Source organism: Hylobates moloch, unplaced genomic scaffold (genome assembly GCF_009828535.3).
Source record: "Hylobates moloch isolate HMO894 unplaced genomic scaffold, HMol_V3 SCAFFOLD_5, whole genome shotgun sequence".
NCBI classification, from domain to species: Eukaryota; Metazoa; Chordata; class Mammalia; order Primates; family Hylobatidae; genus Hylobates; species Hylobates moloch.
The window spans coordinates 39,900,886-39,920,914 of record NW_026652280.1 but is presented as its reverse complement, the minus strand read 5'-3'; the positions used below and the strand labels follow the sequence as shown (position 1 = coordinate 39,920,914).

Here is a 20,029-nt window from a genome sequence, read left to right as displayed (position 1 = left end):
TACTTCTTTTGGTTCTTACAAACAAAAAACAAAAAACCTAGCCAACTGTTTGTATAAATTTAACAGATAGCATTAAATTCACTTAGAAAAATAGACCGATTTAGAATAAGGTCAATATAAGTGAAGGTCAGCTACAGTTTAGAATGGAGTCAAGGGTTGATGCCACCTCACACATTCATTTAAATAATTCTAGATGCACAGTCTAGCTGTGGAGTCTGCAGAGAACTAATCTCCACCTCCTGAGGAGAAAGAATGTGGACATAGGCCATTCAAGGACATGAATAAAAGTTAACAGACTTTGTTCCACCAGAAAACTGGTGAAATCTGGGTCTTTGGGCATGATTCCTAGAGAAAAAAAACTAAAAACTAAAGTTAAATCTCAGATTCCTCACTTATTAACCATTTTATATTTATGAGGCTTTATCTGGGAATAATAAAAAGATACAAATTTCATGGGAAAAAAGATGCAAAAGAGATAATGTATATGAAAGCACATTTAACATTAAATGCTATTATAAAATTGTATGAAATTGTATAATAGACATTTTTTGTGTAATTGTATTCCATAACGTAATAACATGCAAATATAAAACCATCCTCAATAGAGTTTATTTTCCTAGTATCTAAGATATATTTATATTTTCTATTTACTTCATGGCAGGAATAGCCACTATCAGTTGCTAGATAATACACTGAACAATTAGGAATTTTGAATTCTGTTGTAACCATTAGCAGACAACCATGTTATGTTAAACAAGCCACTCAACCTAAGATTATGTCTCCAGGTATCAAACAAGTTTGTCCCCAGCTCTAATATTTTTAAAAGCTGTATGTTTATTTCTGAGATTTTAGTATTTTTTCTCTTCTACTTTTCATTTAATTTTAAGACAAATCTAATACAGGAAGTAAGTTAGAACAAAAGATGAAGACTTAAGGGAGAGTGACTTTGAAAATGGATTATTTCTTAAAAATACAAATTATAAAATTATGGGTCACAGAAAAATTAGTTTCCACTCCACTTCTCTCAAGCACATAAAAGCACTTACCAGCAGAACAGTTGCAACAGCTCAACGGTGCCCTGGAAAAGAAGAATTAGAGAAATGAGTCATTCTTAATGATTTTTGCCAAGGAAATATTCAAAATGTAGCTAGATAGGGCAAGATTAGAAAAAATTTCCTTGGTTGGAAAGTTTTCAGTGGCCTAGAAAAAAAAAAAAAAAAACACCCTTAAAACTCCATAAATACCAGTTAATTGGGAAAAAAATTATCATCTAATATTAAATGCTCATTAACAAATAACAACAAAACACACACAGAGATACATATACATGCAAAAACAGTTACTAAAATAAATTCACATATCAAATGCCCCATAAGTACAAGGTATTGGGGGTAACATTAAGAGCTCTAAGATAACTCCTTGTCTCAACAAATATATAATCTAGGTGAAAAGAGAGACATACATAGATGTTCTGAATCAGTTAGGAGGACCACGACATCTTTCATCATCACTTGGCTTGATTCTGAAGCTCTGACTTACATATGGCAGATACATACTTCCTAGATCTTTATTATCCCAGAATTGTCTCCTTCACCTTCTTGATGTGGGTGTGCAGCTAAAGTGAGCTTACCTAGCCATCAGAGTCTCTACGGAATTCTCTGCATATTTCAAATCTGGTCTGCATGTGACATTTCTGTACACTCTTAAGATTCCTACCTTTGGACAAGAAACTGGGTCATGGGAGCAAGAGGGAGTTGGAGGAAAGAAAAGAAATTGGTACTGATTATCTACTTATTGCCCTTTCTTTTGACATTGTCTTGTTTCTCTGACCACAGTCTTGTTCTGCCAGATTTGTTTCATTTTCTGCATGACTTCATCTGGATGGGCATTTCAAGCTGTGATTTCCAAGTTTGATCGCCCATTGTAGACCCTGTTATCACTGAAAAAGAGGCTTTAAAGTTCAAAGTAAGCTAGAATGAGCAATGTCTTAAAAGTTTGTATCTTTCTGATCCTTCTCTTCTGTTGGCTGCTTCAAAGAATGTCAAATTATTGTACATTGTGTAGCAAATATCTCCAATGGGTATTCTTTAAAAATGCACTCAGAAAACCAGTCTTCCAGCTGAAAGGTTTGATGGTGAAACCCCTTGTTATTAATGTAAAAAACTCGTTCTGTGAGCAGAACTTCAGCAGCCACAATTCTCCCACATGGTTCCCAGCTCATTGTTCTTGTCCTCAAATAGTGACTGAGGTGATCTGAATATTTCCAGATTATTTGAAGTAACAATTGAACTCTGTTATCCAGATGCACTGCATTCCCCACCACCTTCAGACACCAAAATGCCCCAAAGATGCTTTTGTACACCCTCCCTATTCAATCCTAGGCATGTTGTTAAAGCAAATGAAACAATTAAATCTTCTTTAACAAAGCATAGATATTCACCAGTTCTTACTCTTCCAGAATTCTAACCACAATCCATTCTTCTGTGAATGTCAGTTTCTATGGATCTGAGTTAAATAGATAATTGCTCAATTTCTACAAAAATGTTTTTATCTAATCTACTGGCATGATTATTTTTTACCTTCTTAGAGCTCAAAAAAGAGTTTTGAAAATACACGTAAAAAGGGAGCCCCCACCCCAGCCAAGGGACGTAGTGATTGATTGTGTGACCTTGCCCGGGAAACTATGCTTTTCCTATAGATCTTTGCAACCCGTGGATCAGGAGATGCCCTAGTGACCCCATGATACCAAGGCCCTGGGTCCGAAGCATAGAGCTGTGTGGATTCTTGGTGGCCCCTCAGGCATGCATGGAGACCCAGGAGGTTTTGCATACTCCAGCCCTGGGAATTCCAGTGAGATAGGAGATCCTCTGTGCACTCCCCTCGGAAGGGGGCTGAAGCCAGGGAGCCAAGTGGTGTCACTCTGTGGGCCCCACTCCCATGGCACCTCTGGCACCTCACAAGTTAAAGACCCATTGGCCAGCCAGCTAGTGGCAGCAGACTGGAGACTGCCTGAAATGAGTTCTCTGGGAGAGGGACAGCTGCCATTTCTGCAGCTCAAGTCAGCTGTTTTGGCCTGCCAGCTCCAGGGAGTCTGGGCAGTCCGGACTGGGAGGAATTTCCCACGGCGCAGCACAGCTGCTGTGGCAGATCATGGCAAGACGGCTTCTTTAAGTGGGACCCCAATCCATCTCTCCTCACCAGGCGGGAGGAGAACTTCCCTATGGGAAGCTCAGCAATTCCAGCCAGAGTGTTAGGGACAGAACTCTGATCTCTCCCTGGGATGGAACCACTGAAGGCAGGGGGACAAACACCATATTTGCAGTTCAGCCTGCTGGCTTTGGAATGTCCAGGCAGCCTAGATGAATAAAGTTCCCCTCAGCACAGCACACCTGCTCTGCCAAGGGGCAGCCAGACTGCCCTTTTTTTTTTTTTTTTTTTCTGAGATGGAGTCTCACTCCATCACCAAGACTGGAGTGTAGTAGCTGATCTCAGCTTACTGCAACTTCTGCCTCCCAGGTTCCAGCGATTCTCCTGCCTCAGCCTCCCGAGTAGCTGGGATTATAGGCACACGCCACCATGCCCAGCTAATTCTTGTCTTTTTAGTAGAGACAGGGTTTCACCATGTTGGCCAGGCTGGTCTCAAACTCCTGACCTCAGATGATCCACCCACCTTGGCCTCTCAAAGTGCTGGGATTACAGGTGTGAGCCACCGCACCTGGCCCAGACTGCTTCTTTAAGCAAGTCCCTGATCCTTTTCTTCCTGACTGGGTGAGACTTCCCAATAGGTCTCCAGACACCTACAAGGAGCCTTGGGGCCAGCATCAGGTCGGTGCTCCCCTGGGATAGAGCTCCCAGAGGAAGGAGCAGGCTGCCGTATTTGTTGTTTTGTAGCCTTCACTGGTGATATCTCCAGGTATGACACAGCGCAAGGTGACTAGGGTCTGGAGTGGAACCCCAGCAAACTGCAGCAGCCCTATGGAAGACGGGACAGACTGAAAAACAACAACAACAACAACAAAACAGAAAGCAACAACAACATCAACAAAAAGACCCCACAAAAACCCCATTCAAAAGTCAGCAACCTCAAAGATCAAAAGTAGATAAGCTGAAAAAGATGATAAAGAATTAATACAAAAATGCTGAAAACTCAAAAAGCCAAAGTGTCTCTTCTCCTCTAAATGATTGCAATACCTCTCCAGCAAAGACACAGAACTGTGCTGAGGCTGAGATGAATGAATTGACAGAACTAGGCTTCAGAAGGTGGGTATAATGAGCTTCGCTGAGCTAAGGAGCACGTTGTAACCCAATGCAAAGAAGTTAAGAATCATGATAAAACATTATATGAGCTGATAACCAGAATAACCAGTTAAAGACGAACATAAATGACCTGATGGAGCTGAAAAACACAACATGAGTACTTCACAATGCAATCACAAGTATCAATAGCCAAATAGACCAAGTGGAGGAAAGAATCTCAGACCTTTAAGACTATATTTCTGAAATAAGACAGGCAGATGAGAGTAGAGAAAATAGAATGAAAAGGAATGAACAAAACCTCTGAGATATACAGGGTTATGTAAAAAGACTGAACCTATGACTGACTAGGGTCCCTGAAAGAGAAAGGGAGAACAGAAACAAGTTGTAAAACATACTCCAGGATATCATCCAGGAGAACTTCCCCAATCTAGCTAGACAGACCAACATTCAAATTCAGGAAAGGCATAGAACCTCAGTAAGATAGTTCATGAGAAGATCAACCCCAAGACCATAAAAATCAGATTCTCCAAGGCCAAAATGAAAGAAAAATTTTCAAGGCAGCCATAGAGAAAGGCCAGGTGACCTACAGGGGAAAGACCATCAGACTAATAGCGCATCTTTCATTGGAAATCCTACAAGCCTGAAGAGATGGGAGGCCAATATTCAATATTCTAAAGAAAAAAAATTCCAACCCACAATTTCACATCTGGCCAAACTAAGCTTCATAAGTGAAGGAGAAATAAGATCCTTTTCAGACAAGCAAATGGGGAGGGAACTCGTTACCACCAGCCCTGCCTTGCAAGAGCTCCTGAAGGAAGCACTAAATATGTAAAGGAAAAGCCATTACCAGCCACTACAAAAACACACTGAAGTACACAGACCAGTGACACTATGAAGCAACAACATAAATACGTTTGCAAAATAACCAGCTGATATCATGATAACAGGATCAAATTCACACAATATTAATCTTAAATGTAAATGGACTAAACGCCCCACTAAAAAGGCACAGAATGGCAAGCTGAATACAGAGTCAACCTCCATTGGTGTGGTGTCTTCAAGAGACCCATAACACGTCAAAGACACAAATAGGCTCAAAATAAATAGATGAAGGGGCCGGGCACGGTGGCTCATGCCTGTAATCCCAGCACTTTGGGAGACCAAGGCAGGTAGATCACAAGGTTAGGAGATTAAGACCATCCTGGCTAATACGGTGAAACCCCGTCTCTACTAAAAATACAAAAAATTAGCCTGTAGTCCTAGCTACTCAGGAGGCTGAGGCAGGAGAACGGCATGAACCTGGGAGGCGGAGCTTGCAGTGAGCTGAGATCATGCCATTGCACTCTAGCCTGGGTGACTCCATTGCAAAAAAAAAAAAAAAAAAAAGAGATGAAGGAAAATTTACCAAGCAAATGGAAAAGAACAAAAAAAGCAAGGGTTATAATCTTAGTTTCTGACAAAACAGACTTTAAGCCAACAAAGTTTGAAAAAGACAAAGAGCATTAAATAACGGTAAAGGGTTCAACTCACTGAGAAGTGCTAACTATCCTAAATATAAATGAACCCAATACAGAAGCATCCATATTTACAAAGCAAGTTCTCAGAGACCTAAAAAGAGACTTAGACTCCAGCACAATGATAATGGAAAATTTAAATGCCCATTGGCAATATTAGACGGCTCATGGAGACAGAAAATTAACAAAGGTATTCAGGACCTGAACTCACCTCTGGATCAAATAGACCTGATAGATATCTACAGAACTGTCCACCCCAAAACAACAGAACATACATTCTTCTTATCGCCACATGGCACTTACTCTAAGACTGATCACATAATTGGAAGTAAAACATTCCTCAGCAAAAGAACTGAAATCATAACAAACTGTCTCTCAGATCACAGAGCAGTCAAATTAAAACTCAAGATTAAGAAACACACCCAAAACCACACAACTACATGGAAATTGAACAACCTGCTCCTGAATGACTCCTGGGTAAATAATGAAATGAAGGCAGAAATCAAGAAGTTCTTTGAAACCAATGAGAACAAAGAGACAAATGTATTAGAATCTCTGGGACAAAGCTAAAGAAGTGTTAAGAGGAAAATTTATAGCACTAAATGCCCACATCAAAAAGCTAAAAAGATCTCAAATTTACAACTTAACATCACAACTAAAAGAACGAGAGAACCAAAAGCAAACAAATGTCAAAGTTACCAGAAGACAAGACATAACCAAAATCAGAGCAGAACTGAAGGAGACAGAAACACACAAAAAACTTCAAAGATATCAACGAATCCAGAAGCTGTTTTTTTCTGAAAAAAATTAATAAAATAGATAGACTGCTAGCTAGACTAATGAAGAATAAAAGAGAGAAGAATCAAATAGACATAATCAGAAATGATAACAGCGATATCACCACTGACCCCACAGAAATACAAACAACGATCAAAGAATACTTTAAACACCTCTATGCACATAAACTAGAAAATCTAGAAGAAACAGATAAATTCCTATTCACATACACTCACCCAAGACTGAATCAGGAAAAACTCTGGCCTGTAGGTGCCTTATTTCCCTAAATGGACCAATAATGAGTTCTGTAATTAAGGCAGTAATAAGTAGCCTACCAACCAAAAACACATAAAAAAGCCAGAACCAGAAGGATTCACAGCTGAATTTTAACAGATGTGCAAAGAAGAGCTGGTACCATTCCTATTGAAACTATTCCAAACAATTGAAAAGGAGGGACTCCTCCCTAACTCATTTTATGAGGCCAGCATCATCCTGATGCCAAAACCTGGTAGAGATACAACAAAAAAAGAAAACTTCAGACCAATATCCCTAATGAACATAGATGCAAAAATCCTCAATAAAATACCAGCAAACTGAATCCAGCAGCACATCAAAATGCTTATCCACAATGATCAAGTTTGCTTCATCCCTGGGATGCAAGGTTGGTTCAACATAAACAAATCAATAAATGTAATTCATCACATAAACAGAACTAAAGAAAAAAAATGAATAATTATCTCAGTAGATGCAGAAAAGGCCTTTGATAAAATTAAACATCCCTGCATGTTAAAACTCTCAATAAACTAGCTATTGAAGGAAAAGGACATAAATGGACACTTCTCAAAAAAGGACATTCATGCAGACAACATGAAAAAAAGCTAATTGTCATTGATCACTAGAGAAATGCAAATCAAAAACACAGTAAGATACTATCTCATGCCAGTTAGAATGGCAATTATTAAAAAGTCCAGAAACAACAGATGCTGGAAAGGTTGTGCAGAAAAACGAATGCTTTTACACTGTTGGTGAGAATGTAAATTAGTTCAATCATTGTGGAATACAATATGGCAATTCCTCAAAGATTTAGAGGCAGAAATTCCATTTGACCCAGCAATCTCATTACTGGTATATACTCAAAAGACTATATATCATTCTATTATAAAGATACATGCATGTGTATGTTTGTTGCACCACTATTCACAATAGCAAAGACATGGAATCAACCTAAATGCAGATAAATGATAGACTGGTTAAAGGAAATGAGGTACATATACATCATAGAATACCATGCAGCCATAAAAAGGAAGAAGATCATGTCCTTTGAGGGAGATGGATAGAGCTTGAAGCTTTTATCCTCAGAAAACTAACACAGGAACAGATAACCAAATAAAGCATGTTCTCAGTTATAAGTAGGAGCTGAACAATGAGAACACATGGACACATAGGGGGAATAACACACAACAGTGCCTGCTGGGGTGGGGGAGAAACAGCATCAGGAAGAATAGCTAATGGACTGTGGGCTTAATACCTAGGTGATGGGTTAATCTCTGCAGCAAACCACCATGGCACATGTTTACCCATATAAGAAACCTGCACATCCTGCACGTGTACTCCAGAAGGTAAAATAAAAGTTGATGAATAAAAAAATGAAAAAAATTGTAGGATATTTTGACTATTTGCTTTATTAATTTGTGTTGAAAATCCTTGATGTATATTCAATTTCTTCTCTTAGTAATGATACATGTAATTTGAATTTTAATAAATTAAGAATATATAAAACAGTAAAGTATTTAACTCTATAAGATTAAGATAATATTTTGTTTTATAAATTGGTTTACATTAAGTATTTAAATAAAGTGTATTGCATTGAATATCACGTATCACCAACTTAAGCATTCAACATCGTATTATTTTTGCGGGTAAAGTTAAGCTTCCTGGTTGAAAAGGGAAAATATTTCACAAGTGCAGGTAAACATATATAATCTGATATAAGCAAAAGCAAATAAAAATGAAAACTAACAATGTGCCTAAAAGAGATATGCAAGAAACCTCATTAATTTGGACCCTACATATCTTAAACATAGAATTATACAGACACTGACTAGATTGAAATTGGTCATTGAACTATCTAACTACAAAGCCTTATATTTCTGAATGAAGTTAAAATAAAATTGCTCAAGTGGAGTGAAAATAGGTGCCTCCTTGAAAATTAATGCTTTGAGTACAGTTGACCCTTGAACAATGCAGGGATTAGGGACAACAACCCTCCAACAGAGTCAAAAACCCACATATAACTACTACTTGCCCACTATTGATCAGAAGATTTACCAACAACATAAATAGTTGATTAACACATATTTCGTATATATATATGTGTGTGTGTGTGTGTGTATATATATATATATATTCTTATAATACAATAAGCTAGCAAAAAGAAAATGTCACTAAAAAATCATAAAGAAGACAAAATATACTCTTCGTTAAGTGGAGGTGGATCATCATAAAGGTCTTTTCCCTTTTCATCTTTACATTTAGTAGGCTGAGGAAGAGGAGGAAGGGGAGGAGTTAGCCTTGCTGTCTCAGAGGTGGCAGAGGCAGAATAAAACCCACATATGAGTGGACCCTTGTAGTTCAAACACATGTTGTTCAAAACCCAACTGTACTTAGAAAATTATTAGTATCTTTATTTTTGAATTTTGGTAGAAGTGCTGGTTATAAATGATTCTTATCTATCCCTACATTATGTTCTTCAGGGACCTTGAGGAAAACATGAAAGCAAACTGACTCATAAGAAAATTAGTATACTGTTTGATTGTGATCTGTATTATTTAGTTGTTTTTATTTGGTCCCGACTATATAAACTCATTAAACAATATTTGAGAACACTAAGTGTTCCTCTATTGCTTTGAAAAAAATTAACTTTTTGTTTTGTTTTATTTTTAAATGTTTTATTATTTTTAAAATGATGTATTTGGAGCATATTTGAAGCATTAATAGTACATTGTTCTGAGGCACATTGGGTTTTTCTGCCTGCCCTCACCAAGACCAAACTGCACGCGTGTAATAACTTTTGTAAATCTTAGATAAATTTTACAACCCCATCTCAACGTGCATGCTGAAGGAATGAGTTATCACCTCACTGTAATATTTTCTTTAATGAACCGTTATTCCATTCTTTTGTTGCTGTGTACTTATTTGAAAACGAATGAAAAATTCTCTTCTTCCTAAAATGCATTTAAAAAGTACAAATTTTCCCTTCCTTCTCCCAGGAACTCTAGCCAAGTCTTATTATGTTTAGAGTTCGTTTATCCCAGAGGGCAATTCACATCTTTTTGTATTTCTGAATCATAAGAATAAAAAAAAATAAAGCTGTAAATGCAAATGTAAAAACCCTCAAAATGACACTGATTTGTATGTGTGATTGAAATAATATCGTTGGATTGTCTTTAGGGAGATGTGGGCTGTTGTTTCTAGGGAAAGATACTGCTCCCAGCATGGGAGAGAGTTGAGTTCTAAGTACATGGAAAAAAAGAGGCATAGAGGGGTCTGTGACTGGCCATAATGCTCATGCAGGATAGAACAAGTATCCAGTAATAGCAGGGTCTGGGAATAGATGACTGGACACTGAGCATTAATCATCATTCCATTGGGACCTGCAGTGAAAGAGGTGGATACCTGATTTCTAGTGGACCATGGTGATTAGAACAATGAGTCTTACAATGAAGCTCAGCATTGGTAATGTTGGACTGCCCAGAGGGAAGTCTCTCTCCCACAAGTATGCTCCTGAGAGAAGTTTCTGAGCTGGATATGATTGCATTCAAAAGATAAAGAAATGTGACCTTTCTTTCATTTTATGCATAGTGGAGAAAAACATACCTACTATTAAAACATTGTAATATGAGAATCCAAAATAAAAACGTTCTCTTTCTTAGGAAATACACTTCAGTAGTTTGGTTAAGGCTCTTAAGTTATTAATAACAAGGTTTGATAGATTTTTTTTTCTTTTTTTGAGACAGTCTCACTCTGTCACCCAGGCTGGAATGCAGTGGCGTGATCCCGGCTCACTACAACCTCCACCTCCCTGGTTCAAGCAATTCCCCTGCCTCAGCCTCTTGAGTATTGAGTATCTGGGATCACAGGTACAAGCCAGCACGTCTGGCTTTTTTTTTTTTTTTTTTTTTTTTTATTTGGGGTTTCACCATGTTGGACAGACTGGTCTCAAATTCCTGACCTCAGGCAATCTGCCTGCCTCGGCCTCCCAAAGTGCTGGGATTCCAGGCGTGAGCCAACATGCCCAGCCTAGATTTTTTAAATGATGCATTTAGAGCACAGAGAATAACACAGTTTTGTAATGTAGTTGTTCTGTTTTGTTTTAATGCTGTCTTGACCCACTTTTGATCCCTGGCTAGAAGCCAATCAGTTTCCCCCTTTGCTCAACCCATTAATTCCAAACCTCAACCACCTCTCATGTCAGGCTCTGACTCTAAACACAGCCCTAATTATCCCAGTGCCAGGTACCAGATAACCAGAGACAGTGTCTATGCCCCAGAGGCTGCTGAATTATTGGAATTAGCCAATCCTAAACTTGCTTACCCTGCTTTGCCTGTTCCTTCTCGTGGACACCACAATAAAGGTGCTTGTCCATAGTTTCCCTTATTCTTCTTCTGTCCTGTGACGAACCCAAGGGCTTACTCACATGACCATGTGTCATACGGATGCACTTTCTGCAGGGAACTATGAGTATTAAAAACAACTGTAAAGCTCTATCTGATCTCTCTTAATCTGAGTCTGACCTCCCCATATCTCACCCAAGGTGATATGGCTGAAACATGTTTCCCATTTACCACCAGAGCCCATTTCTGTGTGCATTTGAGGCTGGGAATTTGGGTCTGCAGCTTTTCTGCTGGGTCTCACTGCATCTTCTAAATACTTATCTGTTCTTTCTGTAAACATTTTTGCCCTTTTGAAGCTAAGTATCTCCCAGTCTACCTTATTTAGTCACGATTTTGGATATAGATATGCTGTTGGTTCTCTTCTTCACTCAAGGTCCTAACATTTTGCTGGGTGACTTCAGTACCTACTTGTCTATTTGATAACCTGGCATATTGGTTCATATTTGTTATTCAACCTGCTGATGTCTATTGTTCTTCACTTCTATTCATCTTCAGCCTCTTGTTCCCAAAATTACACTTGGGTATGCTTCACTTCCAAAAGCAGTTCTGAAGGCCAGAAGTCCAAATCCAATTTCACTGAGCTGATAGTCAAGGTGTTAACAGGGCTAGTTTCCTTCTAAAAGCTTTAGAAGAGAATCCTTTTTCTTGCATTTGCCAGCTTCTAGACACCACCTAAATCCTTGGCTTGTGATCCCTTCTCTATCTTCAAAGCCAGCAGTGTAGCAGGAATTTGACTATAAATAATAAATTTCAGGCTTTGAGAACAGAGGTGCAGAGTAGATCTCCATCCAGGTCTCAGGCTGGCCACTGGTTTGTGCACACATGGGACTAATCAGAATAACAATGATAATGCTCAACAATCTTGAACAGACAACGGAACCAAGCCCACAAAAGGCAGATTAGAACTTGCACCCCAAGTGTGACATGGCCAAATGCATGCTGAAACAAACCAAATCAAATTAAAATGACAACAATGTTGATTTTAGGATTTAAATAAGACCCAGGCTATTATAACATAATTGTCAAATGTTTAGTAAGAAATTCAAAATTATGTGGCATAAAAAGGAATGAGGAAAATCTCAAATCACAAGAGAAAAGATAATTGACAGATACCAATCCAGCAATGACACAGACGTAGGGACAATTAGAAGACTTTAAAGCAGCTATTATAACCATGCTCCAGGAAGTAAGGACAGACATTCTTCACATGAACCAACAGTCTCAGCACAGATAGAGATGATATAAGGAAGAAACAAATGGAAATTTTAGAACTAAATAATGTAATTTCCAAAAATCCTGGATGGGATCCATGACATATGGGAATGACAGAGGAGTCAATGAATTTGAAAATATAGGGATAAAAATTATCCAATCTAAACAGAGAAAAATTCTAAAAAGTGACAGAAACTCATTGACCTGTTAGATAATATAAAAAAGTCTGGCATTCATTGAAGTTTCAGTAGGAAAGGTGAAAGATAATGAAGAATAAGTACATTTGAAGAAAAAAATGACAGACAACTTCCCAAGTTAGATGAAGAATGCAATTCAAAATGTTCATCAAACCCCAAAGAAGATAAACTCAAAGAAATCCATGCCCAAGCATATCATAATCAAATTTCTGAAAAATAAAGACAAAAAAGAAATCCTAAAGGCAACAAGAGGAAAATAACACTTTCATATAAATAAGCAATGATTCAAATAACTGTGGATTTCTCATCAGAAACCACAGATACCATAGGAAAGCAGAATAAAATTTATAAAATGTTCATATAAAGAATTAGCCATCAGTATTCCTATCTCCAGGAAAAAAAATATTCTTTAGAAATGAAGGTGAAATAAAAATACTTTTAGATGAAAGAAAAAGAAAATTAATTTTCAGCAGATATACTCTAGAAATATGTTAAAGGTTTTTCACATTGTAGGGAAATGATCTAGAGGGAGACTTGGAACTTTAGAAAAGAAGGAACAGAATAAATAATAACTATCAGAATAAATATACTCGTGTATTCTCCACTTCTTAAATTTTAAAAACTGATTTAAAGAAAAAATATGTAATATTACCTGAGGAAGTTTCTTTTTTGTTGTTGTTTTTGTTTGTCAGTTTATTTGCTTGAGTCAGAGTCTTGCTTTGTCACTCAGGCTGGAGTGCAGTGGCACGATCATGGCTCACTGCAGCCTCGACCTTCTGGGTTCAAGGGATCCTCTCACCTCAGCCTCCTGAGTAGCTGGACCTACAGGTGCTTGCCACCAGGCCTGGCTAATTTTTGTATTTTTTTTAGAAATGAGGGCCAGGCGCGGTGGCTCACGCTTGTAATCCTAGCACTTTGGGAGGCCGAGGCGGGCGGATCACGAGGTCAGGAGATCGAGACCACAGTGAAAGCCCGTCTCTACTAAAAATACAAAAAATTAGCCGGGCGTGGTGGCGGGCGCCTGTAGTCCCAGCTACTCGGAGAGGCTGAGGCAGGAGAATGGCGTGAACCCGGGAGGCGGAGCTTGCAGTGAGCCGAGATCGCGCCACTGCACTCCAGCCTGGATGACAGAGAGAGACTCCGTCTCAAAAAAAAAAAAAAAAAAGAAATGAGGTCTCACTATGTTGCCCAGACTGGTCTCAAACTTATGGGCCCAAGCAATCCTCCTGCTTTGCCCTCTCAAAGCTCTGAGATTACAAATGAGAGCCACCACACCAGGCCTATGTGAAGAAGTTTCAGTGTATATGGATGCAATATAAATGACAACTACAACATGAAGGAGGAAGGGAAAAAGAATGTAGACAGCGGTAAGTTTACTACATTTAATTTGAAGTGGTAAATTTACTACATTTAATTTGAAGTGTTAAAATATTAATTCTAAATAGGCTCTAAAATGTTAAATATACATATTGTAATATTGAGAAACCACTAATATATACAAACCAATGTTAAAAAACTCAATAAACTCATTTAAAAAGAACACTAAAAGTATTCAAATTATTCAAAATGTCATAAAAGAAGAAAGAAAACAATTATAAAAAGGAGAATGAACAGTAAACAAATAATAACATGGCAGACCTAAATCCAAACAAATCAATAACATGAATGCAAATGACTATTTAAATTAAAAAACAGAGATTACCAGAATAGATTTTTGTAAGACTCAAGTATATGCTGCCTATGTTAAATGGACTTCAAATAAAATGATATAAGTAAGTTAAAAGTAAAAAGATAGAAATTAAAATACACCATGTGTTTGCAATAGGAGTAAAAAAACTGTTTTGTTTCTATTCCTACTCTCAATACAGAATTTAGGTCACCTCTGGTCACCTAAATGTATGGAGATTTCACCCCACTAACAACTATCACTCCAGAAGACAATGGTGTCATATAATCCAGTTCAATTCTGATACTATTTTCCTGGAGATAGCATAAGATCCCACAGGTTGAGAGCTCAGTCCCACAAGACTGTCCCCTACTTCAAATGCCAATCACAAGTAGTAGGTTGTCACCTACACTTATGACTGAGTGGCTGTAAATCAGGGTTCCCATGACTCCCTCCTTAGGTTTGATTAATTTGCTAAGACAATTCACAGTAATCAGAGAAACACATTAAATGATTGATTATAAAGGATATTACAAAAGATCCTGATGAACAGCCAGATGATAGAGATGCACAGGGCAAGGCATGTGGAAAGGAGGGTAAATCTTCCATGCCGTCCCCCAGTGCAAAAACATCTAGGCACCTCCATGTGTTCAGTAATCCTGAAGTTCTCTGAACTCTGTCCTTTGGAGATTTTATGGAGGCTTCATTACATAGGTGTGACTGATTACATCATAGGCCATCAGTAACCAAATCAACCTTTAGCACCTCTCCCCTTCCCAGAGGTTGAGGGATGGGTTGAAAGTTTTAATCTTCTAATCATATGGTTAGTTCCCCTGGCCACCAATCCCAACTCAGGCTATCTAGGAACTCCTTAAGAGCCACCTTAATTAGAATAAAAGATGCTCCTGTCACCCAGGCAATTCCAAGGAATTTATGAGCTCTGTGTCAGGAACCAGGATCAAAAGCCAAACATATATTTCTTACTACATAATATCACACCATGCAAACTCTAATAAATAGAACTGGGTAATCAAAAGAATATTAATAGAAGACAGAGTAGACTTCGCGGCAAAGGAAATTATGAGAAATAAAGAACAATGTTACGTAAAGATAAAAGGGTCAATCCACCCAAAATTCAGCAATCCAAAATATGTATGAACCAAACAATGAGTTTCAAAATGCAAGTAGAAAAAATTGGTAGAACTGAAAGTAGGATTAGAGTAATTCCCAATTATCTTTTGAGACTTTAATATCCCTTTCTCAAATATTGTCCAAACTACTACACAAAAATTCAGGAAAGATGTAGGACTAAATAACACTATCAATAAATGAGATACAATTGACATTTACAGAAGTCTCTACCCAATGCAACATAATACATATTCTTATCAAGTGCTCATAGATCATTCATCAAAATAAAAAATATTCCTTGTTTCATAAAACAAACTTGAATAAAATTAAAATAATTGAAATCATACAATGTGTTCTTTGATTAAAATGAAATTAAACATTGATAATTTAAAGAAAATTTAAAAATCTCCAAACACTTGGAAACAAAACAAAACAATTCTAAATAACCTGTGTTTTTCAAAAAAGAAGTCTCAGGGGAAACTTTAAAAAATATTTTGAACTGATTGAAAATGAAAATACAACATATCAAAATTTGTGGGATTGAGCCAAACAATGTTTAGAAGAAAATTTATAACATTAAATTATTATATTAGAGTAGAAGAAATGTTTCAAATAAAAAATTTAATCTTCTACCCAAAGAAACAGTTGTTTAAAAAGACCAAATAAACCTAAGCAAGTAGAAGAAAGGAAATAATAACGGGCACAAATCAATGAAATTGAAAAATAAACAAAGGTCAATTTTTTTAAAAAGATCAATAAAATTGATAAGCATTCAGCCATGTTCAACATTTTTAAGGAGAAAAAATACATAAATCATAAGAATCAAGAAAAAAAGAGGAGATATCACTAGCAATTGCACAAACATTAAAAAAAGAGAAAACTGCAAATAGCTCTATGCTAAATAAATGTCACAACCTAGATGAAGTACACCAATCTTATAATAGTCATATTACCAAAATTCACACAAGAAGATGATGGACTCATACAACTTGATTTTAACAACCACTATGAAGCTACAAAATCAAAAGAGTGTGATATAGATAATATGTATAATCTTGTATTTATTAAAAATTAAATTCAGCCAGGTGCAATGGCTCATGCCTGTAATCCCAGCATTTTGAAAGGCTGACATGAGAAGGTCTTTTGAACCCCAGAGTTTAAGACCAATCAGGTCAACAGAGTGAGGCCTTGTATCTAAAAAAAAAAAGGAAAAAAAAAAATCAATAAAAATTACATATAATTTATTATTAAAAGTTTTTGGAAAAAAAAGTCTCCAGACCTAGGTAGTTTCATGAGTGATTGCTACCAAATACTTAAAGAGGAATTAATAACAAGTCTACACAATTCCTTCTAGGAAATAGGAAGAAACACTTCCCAAATGATTTTATGACACTAGATTATCCTGACACCAAGACCAAATACAAATCATACATCCTCCTGAAAGAACTCACCAAAAACCAAACAACAAAAAAACTGTAGACTAATTTTTTTCATAAACATAGACACAAAATACTAGTAAATCAACCCAGCAATATTTGAAAGAATAATACACCATCACCAAGTGGGATTAATCCTGAAAATGTGAGGCTAGTTCAATCTTTGAAAATCAATCAATGTCATCTATTATAGTTACAGAATAGAGAAGAAAAACCACATGGACATATGAATTGATGTAGAAAACTCATCTGAGAAAACAACTTGCATAAATCATAGAAAAAACGCTTATCAAATTAGTAATTGAAGGAAATGTCCTCAACATGATAAAGAGCATTCACAGAAAAACTACAGCTGATATTTTAAATGATAAAAAACTGAATGCTTTCTCCCGAAGATCTGGAATCAGACAAAATTGTTTGCTCTACAACTCCTATACATCACGCTGAATGATCCAGTCGGTGCAATAAGGCAAGAAAAACAATTCTATAAGATGTACAGAGAGCAAAGAAAAAATATTAACTATTCACAAATTGTACTATTGTCTTTATAGGAAATTTTATTGGATCTACTAAAAAGCAAACTGAAAACCGAACTTAGAATTAATATCATTTACAATAGCTTTAAAGGAACAAAATGCTTAGGTATAAATTTAATATACATCCAGGTACAGGATTTGTATGCTGACAATTATAAACACTAATTAAAGACATCAGAGGAGACCTAAGTAAATGTAGATACATATCATGTTAATGGATTGGAAGACTTGATATAGTTCAGAAGTTAATTCTCTTCAAGTTGATCCCTAGAGCTAATGCAATTCCACATAAAATCTCAGAAAAATATAACTTTAAAAAGTACAAATTGATTCTATAATGTTTATGGAAAGGAAAAAGACCTTTAACTGCCAGAACAATTTTGAAAAAAAGAACAAAGATGATGGACTCATACAACTTGATTTTAACAACCACTATGAAGCTACAAAATCAAAAGAGTGTGATATTGATGAAGGTAAAGTCACATAAATCAATGAAACAGAATACAATCCAGGAATAAATCAACAATATAGCAAATTGGTTTTGACAAAGATGAAAGTCAATTCAATGAATAAAGGATCATCTTCTGAAAAATAGTTTTGGGAAAACTGGACCTTCATAAGTAAATGAATAAGCAAACAAACAGCAAGGCTGCTTCAATCTAAACCCCACACTGTATTATGATTCATAAATCTAAATATAAAACATAAAACTATAAAACTTCTAGAAAAAAACAGAAGGAAGTCTTTGTGGCCTTGGGTTAGGCAGTGAGTTCTCAGATATGACAACAAACACTGTCTATACAAGAAAAAATAAGTTATACCTTATCAAAATTTAAAAAATAATTATTCTCTGTGAAATACATTGTTAGAATAAGACAAATTCCAGATAGGGAGAAAGCACATATCTGAAACACAACATATTTCCAGACTATGTAAAAAATTATTCACAAATACTCCTTAACTTTGTGTACTGGAGAAAAAAAGTATAAAATTATTAATACCACCACAATTATCAAATCTCAATATTAAGAAAACAACTCATTAAAAATGGGCAAAATACTTGAATAGCTGTTTCCAAAGAGGATATACAGAAGGTGAATATGACATGAGGAGATGTTCAATATCATTTGTCATTAGATAAATGAAAATTAAAACCACAGATAAGATACTATTACAAATCTATTAGGATGATTATAAAAAAAAACTGTGATAGTACCAATTGCTGGCTAGGATGTGAAAGACCTAGAACTCTCATACATTCCTGATGGGATTCAAAAGGTACAACCATTCTGGAAAACTGTTTGGCAGTTCCTCATGAAGTTGAATATACACTTATCATATGCCATTGTAATTTCAATCCTACACATTTACCCTGGGTGAAAATTTATGTTCGTGCAAAAACCTGTAGATGAATATTTATGGCAGACCTCCAAACTGGAAATAACCCAAATAGTTTTCAACAAACGAATTAATAAACTGTGGTATGTCTCTACACGTAAATACTAATAATACTAATGAAAAGGAACAAACTACTCGTACATACAATAGCATCAATATATCTCAAAGGAATTATGCTGAATGAAAGAAGCCAGTCTCCAGAGGATCATATAAATGTATTAATCCATTTACCTGAAGGCAAAACTCGAGTAATAGACAACATATTAGTACAAGGGAGATTTTTGAGGTTGCTAAAACTGTTATGTATTCTGATTGTGGTGGTTGCAACCTAAACTTATCTGTGTTAAAACTCAGAACAGTACATCACAAAAAAGCCAATTTTACCATATTTAGTTTAAAAAATAAAATTCTTGAAAATATCTGATTCGACAGGGGTGAAAAATACATTATTTTATTTGCTCCTAGGGTTTTACTCATACTCCAGGTACATCTGAAGTATTTTCAATATTGTTTTGTTTATGTCCAATATGGTAAATGGTAGCAGGAGAGCAGGAAACAATTGTCTTAGAATCACAGCCCAAGGCTAGGTCAAGGCTTATGTGTCACGATTTTAAAGACATTGTGAACAGAGCCGCCATATTGCCCACTTCCATGGCCACCATACTGCCCACCTCCATGGGCACCATTCCCGTGTAATGCCACTGAATGCTGCCCCTTGGAGTGGCCTATATTATGAATACCTTGCCATCTCAAAGCATTATTCCTTCATCCACGCCCCTCACACACAAATTGCTTGTGATACTTCAAGTTTCACTAGTAAAAGTAACTTCACTTATTTAATGTAAGACTCTAATCTTTACTTGAAATGCCAGTTTTGAGAGAGGTCATATTCATACTAAGTTACTATAGTGGCATGCACATTAAGTCATATCTGTACCTTTTATAATTTATTTTTTAAATTTTTTATTGTGGGAGAGAATAAAGCCATTATATATATAGGAAAAGTCAAGCGGGTTGTTTTGACAATTAATGTCTTACAGAAATTAGGTACTTGTGTTCTAGATTTATTATTTCTGGGTTTGCTTGTTATTGCCACCATGTAAGAGCTATGGGATTGGGAAGACATTTACCCTTAGTTTTCTTATGTGTAAAATGGCAATAATAATAGTACCTACCTTATAGAGATATTCAGGATTAAATTAGTAGAAAAAGTATAGTGTGTTCTATTAGCT

The 20,029-nt window shown here is 36.4% G+C and overlaps 1 long non-coding RNA gene across 1 annotated transcript in view; it reads right to left on the bottom strand.

The window, feature by feature from the left end:
* LOC116468592 (uncharacterized) overlaps positions 1-20,029 on the bottom strand; it is a 41,735-nt gene that overhangs the window by 8,999 nt on the left and 12,707 nt on the right. Inside the window, exon 2 of the long non-coding RNA XR_009213744.1 lies at positions 1,047-1,078. This is a non-coding gene — a long non-coding RNA (uncharacterized LOC116468592). The remainder of the gene's footprint in view (positions 1-1,046; positions 1,079-20,029) is intronic.